Below are 11,773 nucleotides of genomic sequence, written 5' to 3'. Positions count from 1 at the left end.
TTTGGCAGAACCAGGGATTGAACTCAGTCCCTTGAGCTTGCCAGGGAAGTGCTTATTCCACTGAGCCATCTCCCCAGCTTTGTTCTCTTTTCTTATTATGCAAATTTAGTGTTATACATAAACCTCTTAAACCAGCTTTTACTGTGTCCCACAGGTTCCGGTAAGTTGTATCCGAATTATCACTTGATTGTAAATATTTTTCAGTTTCTTCTTTAATTTCATCTGGTTGTTTAGGAGGTTATTATCTATTTTCCACTTGTTTATGGTGTTTTTGTGGTTTCTTTTGTCAATAACTTCCAGTTTCATTGAACTATGGTCAAATAGTATGCATGGGATAATTTCAATTCCTTTGCATATACTTTGGCCTGCTCTGTGTGCTAGTATGTGGTCTATTTTGGAGAACATCCTGTGTGCACCTGAGAAGAACATGTATTTTGTTGTTTCTGGGTGAAACATTCTGTAAAGATCTAATAAATGTATTTCTTCTCAAGGTTGGTTTAGTTCTGCTATTTCTTTGCTAATTTTTTGCCTCATTGATCTATCTCTTTGTGACAAGGATGTGTGAAATTCCGGATTACAGTTGCATTCTTGTAAAATAAATTGCATTTGATTTTCCATGTTGGTTAAATTTTGTCTTATGTAGGTGGGTGCTCCTATATTGGGTGTATATATATTTATGATTATTTTCTTTTCCTTTTGCAATTTTCCCTTAACAAGTATGCAGTGAACTTCTTCATCTTGTTGAATGATTTAGGTTTGAAGTTGACATTGTCAATAACTAGAATATCTACCCCTGCTTTTTTCTGGTTTCCTGTCTCAAGGATAATTGTTTTCCTTAGTTTGATTTTTCAGTCTGTGAATTTCCTTTTGACTTAAATGTGTTTCTTCCCTGCAGCATATTGTTGGATTTTGTGTCTTAGTTTGCCAGCCTATTTCTATTGATTGGTGAATTGAGGATGTTTAAATTGATAGATAAGCCATGCATTGGCTTATCTTTGTCATGTTATCTTCCTGCTATGGTTTTTGTACTTTTTCCCTCTTTTTAATTACTTGCTCTGTTTGGTGGTTACTTTCTATGGTTGTGCTTGAAACTGTGGCTGTTTCTGTCTCTTTCTAGAATATCTGTCAGTACGCTTTGTAGGACTGGTTTGGTGGTCATGAATTTCTTCAGTTGTTCTTTGTCATGGAAGGATCTTATCTCACCATTGAAGTTGATACATAGTTTACAGGGAAAGTCAGTCTGTGTTGGAAATTATTTTCTTTCAGGAGCTGAAATACTTTACTCCAAGCTCTTCTTGATTTGATGGTTTGTGTTGATAAATCTGCTGTGATTCTTATGGACTTTGCATTGTAGGTGATCTCTTCCTTCTAGCAGCTTTTAATATTCTATTCTTTTGCCAAATTTTTCAGATCTTGATCATTGTGTGTCTATACGTAGATTTATTTTGATTATAGCTGTTCAAAATTCTATATGCCTCACTTTTCTGTATGTACATTTTTTTAATATTTGGAAAATTTTCTGCTAGTACTTCTGCAAATAGCCTTCTTATGTCATTTGTGTTGTCAACTACTGTTTCATTAATACTTATTATTCTTACATTATTTTTCTTTGTGTATCTTGTAATTGCTGCTACATTGTCATTTCCTGGTTCCTTGTTAGTTTTAAGAGATCTTTCCTTTCACATTCATCAACTGCACTGCTGTCCTTGAAGTCTGAAAGTCTATCTTCAGTTTCATTCAAGTGTTTTTGGCAGTTTTCAGTGGAATTCTTTTTTTTTTTTTTTTTTGTATTTCTGGGAAGGATCTACAAGGTGTTCAGGATCTCACTACTAGATAGGACTCCTAGTGATCCACCTATCTGCAGCCTCCCAAGAGCTGGGATTACAGATATGCGCCACCACGCCCAGTCTCAATTGCCATCTCAGTGTGCCCCGGGGGCAGGGCCGGTCTGCTTGCAGATGCTTCAATCTGCTGAGCTATTTGGCTGGCCCTTACAATGAAATTCTTAATTTTTTGGATATCTGTTTGAATCTGTTTCACACACTCTCTTTCTTGTATTGTTCATTCAGCATTTCCATGATTTTTCTATTCTCCTGTGTGTGTGGTTTTGTTTTTTTTTTTAATCTATGTCATTTCTTTTTTTACCTGAGAATTATTTCTTACCTGATTTCTGTTAAAGCCTGATGGTGTTGTTTCTTTACTTCAGTTGCTATCATTTCAGAAATTTTAAGTGTGTGAGCTCCAAGTTCTTCCATGTCTTTGTCTCCTGGGCTTGTTCTGCTTGGGCTGCAGGTCTGAGACTGCATTTTGTTCCTTCATTTTGACATATTTGAAGCTCCCAATATTCACCCAGACTCAGCAGCAACAGCAGAAGGGCGGGGCATGGGTCCGAAAGCCTCCTCTGACAGTTGGGGGCAGCGTCAGCTCACCAGTGCTCCCTGCTGTGGGTGGTCCAACGTGGCTTCCCCTACAGTGAGGGGGGCATGAGCTGCAGCTCAGGAGGGCTCTGATAATGATGAGTGTTGGCTGAGGCTTCACACAGCTCTCATGGCGTTGGGGAGCATTGGTAAGGCACCCAGATGCTGCAGAGCCAGTGAGGGGTGGTGCAGGGGGCAAAGCTCCCTTGATGGTGGCGGGGCAGGGCGAGGCAAGCTGGTGCTCACGGCTGCCTGGTGTCTGCTTGTCTTCTGTAACAGTGCGAGAGGCAGCTGCAGCTCAGCAAAGTTCCAAAACTTTTAAATGGAACCAAGTTTTTGACAAATATTTCAAGTGGTCAGCCTAGAGTTGGATGAGGGAGGGTTCAGAGGAGGTCTGCAAGCTAGAGACTAAAGAATCCAGTCCAAGATTTGCAGTTCATTATGATGTCCTTGCGTCCGTGCAAGTCTCTATGAGGTGGCCATTGTGTTTTTGGTAGAATGCTGAAGAATTTGCAATGAAAGCCAGAGTCCACACTAGAAGGCTGAAGAGTCCCAGCCAGAAACTTAAAAGTCTGTACCAGAGGGGTTGGGGAGATAGCTCTGTGGTCTAAGTGCCTGCTTGACAAGTACAAGTACCCAAGTTTGATCCCTGGTACCACAGTCCCAGGCGTGGTGGCACATGCCTGAAATCCCAGTGCTGGGGAGGCTGAGACAGGAGGCTCACTGTGAGTCCCAACTATGAAGTGAGACCCTATATCAAATATATAAATAAGTAGCCTACACCAGAAGCCACAAGAAGACCACCAGGCTACAGGTGAAGATTAGAGCTTCACCACAGGGCCAGCCTGTACATGTTAGATGTACAGGGTTCATCACAGGGAATTAGTATCACTACATACTCAGCATTGGTTTTGATTTGCAATTCTCTAATTGCTAAAAATGAATTATTTTTCATATATCATTTTCCATTCTACTTCTCTATTTCAGAAAAGTATATTGAATTAATCTCCCCATTTTGGGGGGCTCATTTTTGCTGTGAGATTAATTTGTTTATTTGTATTACTTTATTTTTGTCTATTAAAAAGCATTTTATTTATATATTTGTGGCTACAGGATCTCGCTATGCAGTTTAGATGCAGCTCAGACACAGTTGGGATTCACAGTGAGCCTCCTGTCTCAGCCTCCCCAGCACTGGGATTACGAGGGTGAACCACCAAGCTCGGTTCCGGGCCAGTGTGCCATGCAGTACCAGGCATCAAACGTGGGTCCTTGCACTTGCTAGGCAGGTACTTAGACCACTGAGCTGTCTCCTCAGCCTGGGTTTTTGTCTTTTGAGACAAGGTCTTACTTTGCAGTTCAGGCTCACCTTGAACTCACTTTGTAGCCCCATTTGGAATCAGAATCACAGGGCTACTCCTGCCTCAGCTTCCTGAGTGCGAGATTGCAACTTTGTACTACCATGTCTGAATTAATTTGTTTTTATGTACTATTAACTTTAACCATTTTTCTGAAGTGTCTAGTAATTTTTTTCCCATTCTGTAGGCTATTTTTTAACTCTGTTTCTGTTTTTGTGCAAATGTTTTTAGTTGTTTTTGTTTGTTTGTTTTTTGCAGTACCAGGGATTGAATTTAGGACCCTGCACTTGCCAGGCAAGTGCTTATTCTACTAAGCTGTCTCCCCATCCCCTTCCAGTGTTTTTAGTTTACTGTAATATCATTTTTTGATTCTTGATATTGTTTATTATGCTTTTGGCATTCTGTTCAGAAAATTCTTGCCTCTGCTTATGGCTTTAATAGTTGCCCCTATCTTATCCTCTAGCAGCTTTAATGTTTGTGTTTTTGTATATTGGTCTTTAATCCATTTTTATTCGATTTGATTACAGGCTGAGGGATACTTCTAATATCAATTTTCTATATGTGGATAATGTGCTTAACTATTTTCTCCAATGTATGTATTTGGTGTTCTTGTCAAAAGTCAGATGGCTGAAGGTACATGGAATCATTCCAGTAATCTAGATGTCCATTTTTGTACCAGTACCATGCTGGTTTTCTTAATATAGCTCTTCAGCCTAACCTTAAATGCATTACTGTGATGCCTATTGTTTTAACTCCACCCCCACCCCTGACCACTTTGGCTAGGCTGGGCTTCTTTCCATATGAATTAAAACTTTGTGTCTCTAATTCTGTGAACAATGTTTTTGCTCTTTTAGTTTTATTTTATTTTATTTTATTTATTTAATTTTAGAACAGTGTATACAGGGTCTCACCGCGTAGATCAGACTCCTAGTGATCCTCCTGCTTACAGCATCCCAAGTAGGCGCACCACCACACCCAGGCTCAATGGCCCTCTCAGGGTGCCCCAGGGACGGGGCCAGCATGGCAGGCCTGAGGATCGAACCCCTGGCCCCTGCGTCTGCCTAAGCATGTGCTTTAATCTGCTGAGCTATTTGCCCAGCCCTTGCCCTTTTAATAGTAATTGCTAGTTTCATAATAAGAGTTTGGAAGTATTGCTTTTCTTTGATTTACATGAAAAATTTGAGGAGTAGTGAGTTTTTCTCTAGAATTCTAGGATAATTCAACTGTCAGCCCACATAGACCTGCCTTTTTCTTAAGTAATATGGTTTTTATTATATTACTATATCAATTTTGTTATTTACTATTGGTATGTTTAACGGTTTTATATCTTCTTATGCAATTTTGGTAATTCATAGATGTCTAGGAATTTGTTCATTTATTTAAGAGCCTTCACTTAGTGGAATAAAAGATTTCAAAACAGTTTCTCATAGCCTTCTGGAACTTAGTATGGTGTGTGGTAACTTTGTCTTTATCATTTCTACATATGCTAGAAATGTTACAATTAAAATGACTCATTAATCTTTTGTATTTTTGTTAGATTTTAATAATTTCCACTCAGTCTTTATATTCGTTTCCTTTCACTTGTTTTAGATTTGGATTGTTCTTGTCTTCCTAGGAACCTAAGGTGCGTCTTTAGGTTATTTATTTGAAATTGATTTCTTTTTATAATGTGGGCACTCACTACAATAAACTTACCTTTAAAATTGTTTTCAATTTGTCCCAGCAATTCTGGTATTCAGTATTGTCATTATCATTTCAGTCTAAGAATTGCAAAGAATAATTCTTCCTTGATTTCTTCTGTGACCCAGGGATTACTCAAAAGTAAACTCAATTTTTATTTAAACTCAATTTTTTGCTATAATTTCTGTGCTTTATTCTGATGTTTGTTAGCTTCACTGTACTTTTTTCTCCTAGTACTCATGAGATTAAGATATTGAGGTATATTTTAATGCTTAGTATATGATACTTTGGACTAAGTTCTGTAAGTTGGTAAAAATAATATCTATGTTGCTGATTTTAGGTGAAACACTTTTAGGCACCAGTTAAATTTAATTGTGTTAAGGTGTGATTTAACATTGATATTTCTTTCTTGATTTTTATTAAATTGAGAATGAGGCATTGACAATCCACACTGACTATGTTGGTGTACATACACTCTTTCACGCTAGCTTTTCACAAAACTGGGTGTGCCAACATTTGCTGTCTAGACCTATCTTTGTCTCTTCTCACCAGGAACGTGGAAGTGAAGAGGAAAAGAAAAAAAGGCAAGGGGAAATTTAAGGGGAAAGTAAAAGCACTCAGGGAGATTGAATCTAATTACCTGGGGACAAAATGCTAATTTAGGAAACACTATAAAATAATATGACATCTCAAGAAACTTCAGAAGTAAAACCAATAGCCAGTTCTCATAAGCACTGAGAAACCCTCATGCAATCCTGTGTCCTCCCATGCACAAAAAAACTATAAAAAATGAAACTAGTAAAAAACTACTGTCCATTGTCCTTCTTGTGATAGTATGTATTTACACTGGAGTGCAAATTAGTCCTAGTTGTCCTCCCCAGACCAAATAGAAGGATCCTGTTAGAGCTTGTGGAAGGCTGAGCCACTCTATTCTGATGGTAGGTGGGAACCCAGCAAACAGGACAGTCTCTGTAGTAATTCCCAGCAACTGACGTAAACCTGGACTGACTTTAAGGTGATTCAGATTCCATCAGAATCTGGACTGTCAGCCAGATCCACCACCTGAGATCTCTGTAAGCAGGTCTGCTGCTTTCTGATGAACATCCCTGTCAGAAAGAACTAAAATGTCCCAGAAAAGTCTGTTGTGTGCACAGGTGGTGCTCTAGGAAGGCGATTGGATCCTGGAGACCCTGAACTCATTGGCAATTTATCCCCCTGATGAATTGATTGCTGAAGGTGCTGTTAGATAAGGGGCTTCCCAGGCTCAGGTGACGAGGGGCTTGACTGGAAAAGTGCGTTTGTGTCCCCTACCCCTGCTTTTCTAGCTCTATTTCCTAACATTCTTGAGATGGGTGGCTTTCCTCTAATATTCCCTCCAGCCTTGGAGCCAGCCAAGCACAGTTTGAGTGCTAGGCAAGAAGGCTTCTCTCCTGTAACTTAGAGTTCTTGGTATCTTGTCCCATTGATGCGAAAATGTCTAATACAATCTCAGAGGAATTTGAGGCAATAGGTTGCTTCAAGTCTTCCCTTTATTTTTCTGATCATTTAAATCATGAAGTCAACAAAAAACTAAAGGAGAATAAGTAGAGTCCATTATATTATTTTTTCTATTCAATACAGGGTCTAGAGGGTCTCACAACACAGATTGGACTCATAGTGATTCTCCTGTTTTCAGCCTCCCAAGCACTGGGATTACAGGCAAGCCTCAAGACGCCCACTCTCAGTCAGTTTCAGCACATCCCTGGGGTATGGCTGACAGGGCACGCCTGGGATGCAGTGGTAGCTGCGCCTGCCTAAGCAAGCACTTTAGTCCATTGAGCTATCTGGTTAGCCCTTGAAAAATATTTTTTAGAATGATTGAGTGGTATTTATTTGACACATTCATTGAATTGATTATGGGAGTTAGGTCAAATCATTTGACTTTTTGATTCACCCTAGGGATCTTGGGTCATGCGGTATGGTTGTGATTTGTGGCTTCCCCCTCGTATCCATTTTCCATGGAGCTCTTCTGGTGCTGTTGCCCTCGTTCCATGAACGTAGTGGCTTTGCTTTGCTATTCCCGTCTGCTCTGATGTTCCCGTGTTGTGTGCTGCCAACCACACACTGAATCTCCACAAACTGAGCTAAATTGAACATCTCCATCAAACTAAGGCTTCCAGGTACTGTGTCACAGCAACAGGAAAGATCACTAGAAACACAATTTGGACTGAGAGTAGTGTTGTTGTGATTGCACTTACGCATATGGTTTGGAAGCTTTTGGAACTGGGTGGTGGGAGTTTTGAAAGATTAGAAGATGCAGGCTACAGAAGTCTTAGAATGCTATAGGCAGAGCCTGACGGATGTTTGTGATGAGAGCCTAGAGGCCCAGAGTGCTGGTAGAAAGTCAGACAGCAAAGGCTCAGCTCAAGAGGTTTCAGCTGGGAGCAAGGATTATAGCAGCAACTGGACAAGATCTCACGCATGCTACAATGCAGCAGAAAATGTATCTGCATTTTGCCCATTTCCTGGGACTCCAAGTTAGAATAAATTTCAAAATAGCTTAACATTTGGGCTCTCCCATAGGTCTGGTGGCTGTTTTTAGTCAGATTTATAGTAAGAAATGAGGACAAGAGGCAAAACTGAAATATTTGAAAACATTAAGTTTTTACTCAGATGAAACTATGTCTAAAATTGGAGCCAAAGGAGGAGTGGTTGCTGAATAAAACCATTAAATATAAACCAAGACTGTTAATGGAGAAATGATGAAGGACTCCTTGAGAACATCTCAGATTCACCAAGATTCCACCCATTGAAGACTGAAAGGTACAAAAGTGTTTGAGAGTAGAACCCCTGGGGCCTGTGCTCTGGGATTCCTTACACTGTTCTAACACATAAATATTTAGAAGCTGTTGTAGCCATGGTACATAAAAGCACTGGGCATGGTCCACACTGATGGCAAAGTTAGCATTTTTCTTGTGATGTTTGATCAGGGAGGCATCCACCAAGTCCTGGGATGCCACACAAGTAGCCACAAGAGATGGTGAAAGGGGGAATAAAGCCAATTATGTGGTGCAGTGTTGAACCCAGGAAGTCTGAGATGCCAGGAATGTGGGATTTCTGTAAGGTGAAGTGGTAGGCAATGAATATAGCCAAAGGGAGAGAAAGCCTTACAGTCAGTAGGGCCATAGATGGGGGGCCACTCAAGGCATCTGGCATTGCATTTTACCACTGTGAGATGTAGATGCAGGACATAAGGCTACAAAACTTAATTTCATTTGCCTTACCAGAATTCAGGCTTGCTTGGGAATGTTTAGCCCCATGCCACTGTGTTTTGGTCTTCTGTACTGTACTTTGCTTAGTAGTTTTGCTGGTTCACAGTTAAGAATGCTTTGAGTTTCAGAAGAAACTGGGCTTCAAATTTTGTTGAACTACTGATACCTTGGGAAAGAAGTTACTCTGTTGCTGGTTGTGTAGAGGATAGCTGCATTATCAGATATTGTAAGGAGCTTGCTGCTTTTTTAAATTTCAAAATCATATATGGTTTAAGGAGATACGTTTGAGTAGCAGGTCATCCAAGGTGGAATGTCAATTTAATTACCTTCGTGATCTGTCAAGGCACAGTGCAGTTCACAGTGTCTCTAGATCAGCCATGGAGGCACGAATTTCCACTCTATGCCTGGCCTCTCACCCACTCCACTCTGACATCTTCTCTGCCTCTACTCTGTGCCTGACATGAGCTGCACAACTTTGCTCTGCCTTGCCTTCCCTGCATGATGCTCCTGCCCTGGGTGCTGCCCAGCAAGCACCGAATTTTCAGGAACAGCAAGCTAAGTTAAATCAGTTCTTTAGCTTGCATGTGTCAGATATTGTGTCCCAGCAAAGAGATAGCTGACTAATGCATTCATTGATTCAAATAGTGACATTTTCATTCTTCCTTTTCCTTTTATACATTAATTGAAGTCAGGTACAAAGAGGATTTTTTTAAAAAACTTAGAAAGTAGGGTTATTCTGATACCTAAATTGAATTTCTCAGAGAAAATGAAGAGAAATTATTATTTTATACCCTTTATTACTTATTTTCTTATTTAGTTATTGGAATAATTACTATCTATCCTCTATAATGAGAGTCATCCATTTTTCATTTCTTACTATTTGAAAGTCATTTGAACTGAATTGGAAAAAATTATAGTTTAAATTAATTTCAGCGTATTTCTAATCTTTATATTAACTCCATCTTTCACAGTAGAATCTCTTGAAGATTGTCAACTATGATTTTTGCATAACTACTGTGATACCTCCCTTGGTTTGGGGCACTGAAAACTAATTCATGTATTTTCTATATATTTGTTACTCTAAACGTTAAATAAGAAATTTCTTTCAGATGGCAGTGATTACTGCTATTACAAGATATTGTATAGGAAATGTGATATGTAGATGTGGGTGCTCAGGACCACTGTGTTGTTATTCATTTTAGACCATTTTAGTGAACAAATCCTGGTAAAAAAAAATTTGAGCAAGGAAACAAAATACCCATGATAAGTTCCACGCTCCTACTAAAATTCACTGGTCTGGATTTTTGTCAACAATTTCAAACTGCAAATTTGTTTCCCTTCTCTTTTACTGAAGATTCTAGAACTATTGATTTTTACTATATAATAAAGAAAAATGTAACCATCATAAAATATAATTAGGTAATAATTTGGAAAAATTTACCTTAGTTTTTTTCTTATGTTTGTAGGCATCCCCTTAAGTATGTACAAACACCAGGCATGGTGGGAAATACTTGTAATCTTTGCACTGAAGTAGGAGGGTCCATGAGTTTGAGGTCAACCTCAACTAGTAGATACATAGAGAATCCAGGCCAACATAAACTACAGAAAGGGACCATATCTGAAAAACAAAAACTAAAATATATAGCCAAGATACTATGCTGTTTGTGCTACTGCAGATTGTTTTCATCAATACAGTTATGTTTTGGGAGCAAAAGAAACTCCACTTTCTTTTGAGCCTCCATCTGAGAAGTCACTTAGGTTCACTTAAACTCTAGGTAAACTCACTTCCTCAGCATCTCCCCATGTTGCTAAACATAAACCCATTGAGAAAGAAACAAGTGCGTAGAGATAAGAACACATAGCTAAAAACAAATTGGGAAGTGAGGTAAACGTTAGACCACAATGTCCTGGACCGGCAGATGGTCAGCAGCGTCTGGGAAATGTAAACCTCACGCACTCTTACAAAATTCCAGAGAATGAGATAAGAAAGCGATTTCGCTGCTACGGAAATGTAAAAATTGTACAACCTGGAGGTGAAGTCATTTTGTTTTCTGGATTCAGCCAGGGCTGGCTTTCAATAAAGCTTCTTTGTCCCTGCACCTTCTGTCTCTATCTCACCGGTGCTCCCCTCAGTTGGTGGTAACAATATCACTACCTTTCTTGGCTCTTTAAATTTGGCTTCAATTTTTAAGTCTTACATTTCATATAAATGTACTTTTAATGTATAAAATTTTGAATATTGTAAGTTGGAAGTAATTAAAATGTACATTCAAAACCATGACACTTTTTAAAAGATCTTCTTCTGTTCCAGACATATCTGTATAAATCTCTCTCTTTTATGTACTTGGCGTGGGGGTCTCACTATGCAGCTGCGGCTCTTAGTGATTCTCCTGTTTCAGCCTCCCCAGCGCTGGGATCACAGGCGTGCACAACCACACCTGGTCTTGGTGGCTGGCAATGCACACTCTGAGCATGTCTTGTGATACCAGGAGTGAACCCAGGTCCTTGCACTTCCATAGACAGGACTATAGATTACCGAGCTATCTCTGTGGCCCTATAAATACCTCTTTTGCTTTAGCTTTCCATTTTTGTTTCACATTTTAAGCTAAAGAAAAGAAGTGTTCCTGTATGATGCATAACACTTTCTGTCTTAATTTTCTCTTCTATGAGCTCTAGATAAATCTGTCCATTTATTTATTCAGGATATTCTCATAATGTTAAATATTTTTAAAAATTATGAAACAAGCAAATAAATAAGGACTACAATCATCACAAATTTCGATGAGTTCAGAATGGAAGTTAGTTCTTGTTGCAGCTAAAAGTGGCAGATGATGCGATATTTACATATGATGTTCTGGGAAAGATTCTTTGGGGAAGTGACATTAATCCTGTGAGCTGAAAGATGAAGAAGATTCAGTTATGTAATAATGTGATGAAGGCCACTGCATTCTCAAAATTGAAAGCAGGCAAGGAGAGAAAGAGGCTGCAACTGGGTACTGGAGAAGCAGAAAGAGATCTTGTGGTGCATGAAAAATAATGTAAATCTACCAAATTACATAATTATAAATCT

The 11,773-nt window shown here is 39.1% G+C and overlaps 1 pseudogene; it reads right to left on the bottom strand.

The window, feature by feature from the left end:
- Window positions 1-2,355: 2,355 nt before the first annotated feature.
- The window catches only part of LOC101583006, a 29,638-nt pseudogene continuing 20,220 nt past the window's right edge, over window positions 2,356-11,773 (bottom strand).

The sequence above is a fragment of the Octodon degus genome, unplaced genomic scaffold (genome assembly GCF_000260255.1).
Source record: "Octodon degus isolate 3935 unplaced genomic scaffold, OctDeg1.0 scaffold00066, whole genome shotgun sequence".
In the NCBI taxonomy this organism is placed as follows: domain Eukaryota; kingdom Metazoa; phylum Chordata; class Mammalia; order Rodentia; family Octodontidae; genus Octodon; species Octodon degus.
Note: the sequence above shows the minus strand (reverse complement) of the source record. Positions and strands in the feature narration are given on the sequence as shown.